This window comes from Octopus bimaculoides, chromosome 7 (assembly GCF_001194135.2).
Source record: "Octopus bimaculoides isolate UCB-OBI-ISO-001 chromosome 7, ASM119413v2, whole genome shotgun sequence".
NCBI lineage: Eukaryota > Metazoa > Mollusca > Cephalopoda > Octopoda > Octopodidae > Octopus > Octopus bimaculoides.
In genome coordinates, this window is record NC_068987.1 from 3,028,424 (window position 1) to 3,031,935 (window position 3,512).

Sequence of the window (3,512 nt, forward strand, 5' to 3'; positions counted from 1 at the left end):
CCCTTGCTTTTGCTACGTTCACTTCTGCAGTTACCCATCATTCCCTTTGCATCTCCCCTTTAAGGACTCTACCATCCAACTCTTACCCCTTTCACTCCCCCCCCCCCCAGTCTTCAATCAGAGAATCTCAGTAAAAGTATGTTTCGTATTACTGAGCTGAGATACTCTCTGTGCAGATTTGAGCAAAGTACCCCACACACCTGTACTGGTGTCAGGAGAGGAAACACCACTCCTACCATGCCTTCCCTGCCGCAAGTCATAGAAACCAAACCAAAACAAGTCTCATATGAGATCCAGTGTATGAGAGGAGTGGTGGCCCTTTATAAAACCTATCCTTAACTTCTTTGCAAACCACACCTGTACTACTCTGTCTCAATATTCACACCTGTCAGGTGACAAACCAGTAGAATCATTGGCATGCTGAGCAATATACTTAATGCAATTTGTCCACCTTTATGTTCTGAGTTCAAATTCCACTGAGGTTAACTTTGCCTTTTATCCTTTCAGGGGTCAATAAAATAAGGACCAGTTGTATACTGGGGTCAATGTAACTGGCTTACCCCTCCCCTAAATTTGCTGGCCTTGTGCCAACATTTGAGACCAGCATTTACACCTGTCCTTATCTTCCTTACTAGCCACACCTGTACTAATCTCTACAGCTGGGCCCTCTGCTTTTATTGTCTCAAACCCTGGCAGTTGTAATACAATGAACCAATGACCAAAAGTGCTCCAGCCATATCTTTGTATATTAGGGATTGCATTGTCCAAACTGTTCCTCTTTTTAGGACAGTAACAAGGGATTTGAGATTTGGCTGCTATTTTTTGCAAGTTGAGCTCAAGTTACAGCCCCAGTAGCTGACAGGAAGTAACTGTCACACGATCTCACTCACCACCACCACCACAATGACAACTTCTCCTGTTAATGATGACAGCTCCAGTTCACAGACAGTAGTTGAAAAGAATCTGATCTGTAGACATTCAACCTAACAGCAAACCACATTAATATTTGTGTGAGAGGCTTGTTAGCATGTTTGGTGGTTAAAGACACTACGAATAAATAAATATTCTATACATATATATATATATATATATATATATATATATATATATATATATAGGACTGGCATACATTCTATCAGAGAGCAACAATATGAAGGCCAAACAGTCTCAACATCAAATTAAATATAGGCTTTTGTTGAAAAGTTCAAGGAGAAAAACTGAAGAATTTATTTTGATAAATGAAATTATGAAAATGTCTAATTAGAAATAAAAAAGTATGTGAAATACTTTGGGAAAGAAATACATACAATTGTATATATGTATATATTGGTATTGTCTCACCCATGCTAGCATGGAACATGGATGTTAAATGATATTGGGAAAGGTTGGTAAGTTCTTGAGAGACCCCCCTTAACTGGGCGGGGATGCAGTAATGAGGGAGGTGGCTTTGTGCCAAGCATTGAGAGACTACAGTATGATAGGGGGACGGGAACAGGTGTCTGTCTTACTGTAGGGGATAAACATGGCTGGTCCAGCTGGAAAGGGAGAACAGATGATGGTGATGAAATGAGCGCATACCCTCAACATACAAGAAGGTGAATATAAGAGAGAATAGAATTGGGAAAGGTTGGTGAGTTCTTGAGAAAGTGACAAATGGTTAGGGATGCGGAAGAGAGGAATGCATTGTCTTCTCTCTTGCTCACTACATCTGATGCTGCAAAGGCACACTTTTGCATTTCGTTGTACAAGTACACTGATGCTGCACATCCAATGGAGCATATTCATTGCATTTCTTTCTCACCTCTGCAGGTGTCCTTCACATTCGGGGACCCTGTCTTGGCATCCTATAATCTGACTTTTACTGTGAGAAAGAGACCTTTTCTTTATCAACAGAGGTAACAGCTCTCCAAACTTTCTCTAATCTGTTCTTGTTCTTTCAATCAGGCTTTCAGAACATCTTCCTCCATTGCGAATTTGGTCACCTAGGCAACAGAAATGTCTATTGCCCCGCCACAGAGAGAGAGAGAGAAGGGGTGTGGAGAAAGTGTGAGATATGTATACATTTTTACACCTATATATATATTTGGGTGTGTGTGTATGTGAAATGTCAGGGGTATATATTCAGAGGGTACAATGAGAGTAGCAGTACTAGATACACATATGCCCCCAACCAAGAATGGTAAATTTTCTTTATAATTCTACTCTTTCAGTAAATTTAACTGGATTTATTTTGTTTTTAAATCAAAGCCAAAGTTATATTTTTATATACAAATATTATACCCTGTGACAACATCCATCTTACACCATCATCTGTGTATGTGTGTGTGTGTGTGTCTGTGTCTGTGCGTGCATGCATGTGTATGTATGTGCGCGCATGCATGTGTATGTATGTGCGCGCACATGTGTGCATGCGTGCGTGTGTATGTATGTGCGCGCACATGTGTGTCCGTGCGTGTGTGTGCGTGTGTGCATGTGTGTGTGTGTGTGTGTGTGTGTGTGGGTGTGCATTTATCTAGACGCTCTTAAACTTAAAATATATATATTAGTAGCTCCTTACTCCCAACAATGCAAAAGAGGAAAAAGAAACCATGGAAGACCCAAGACTGAGATTCAAAGACACTGCAAAAAAAAGGGAACTTGAAGTGGAAAGGAATTGATCCCTAATATTGGTCAAATGCAAACTAAAAATTGACCATTATGGAGGAAAGTGATCAAGTCATGCCAAAGCCACGAACAGTCCTAGTTCCAACGACTGACTGCAGGATGGGTAATGTGCACTGCTGTAATCTCTATTAATAGATGTGTACTATATTCTGTATTGGTCTCAAATTCTGGCAGGAGGCCAGTAACTTCAGGGGAGGCAAGACAGGTCGATTACATCAACCCCAGTACTCTATTGATACTTACAAGGTCGACCCCTGCAGCATTTGAACTCAGAACATAAGGTCAGAAGAAATAACACCAAGCATTTTTGCTGGTGGTCTAATGATTCTGCCAGCTTGTTACAATATTAAACATTAGTATTCTGGTAGACATTAGTAACTAGTATTGTAAAGTACTATAATATATATTAGTGCCCGGTATATTGTATGTTAATACCTAGTACAGTGTTATGTAGAGGAGGGGGGGGCCTCCAGCCTTAGAAACCAAGCCGAAGCAGACAAAAGAACCTAGTGAGGCTCCTGGCCTTGCCCGCTCCCTGTCAAACCAGCCAACCCATGGAAAACAGATGCTAAATGATAATAATGGTGGTGGTGGTGGTGGTGGTGAGGAGGAGGAGAAGGACTATGACGACAATGATGCTGACGACGACCGACCTAGTGTCATCAGTATCATAATTTTAACAACTGATTTAGTTTTCCATTCTGCACTCAATTTAATGATGTCTGTATTACAAGTTTTTGTCTGTGATTTCTACCCCACCACTACCACCACCACCACCACCATTACACCCACCACTGACCTCTGTGGTTATGTCTTCCTCGTTCTTCTGATATATAGTGCCCCCCCCC

General features: G+C 41.1%; 1 protein-coding gene across 2 annotated transcripts in view; it reads left to right on the top strand.

Moving 5' to 3' along the window:
- LOC106871595 (serine/threonine-protein kinase Nek8) overlaps window positions 1-3,512 on the top strand; it is a 30,365-nt gene that overhangs the window by 20,252 nt on the left and 6,601 nt on the right. The gene's annotated exons all lie outside the window — the stretch shown is intronic.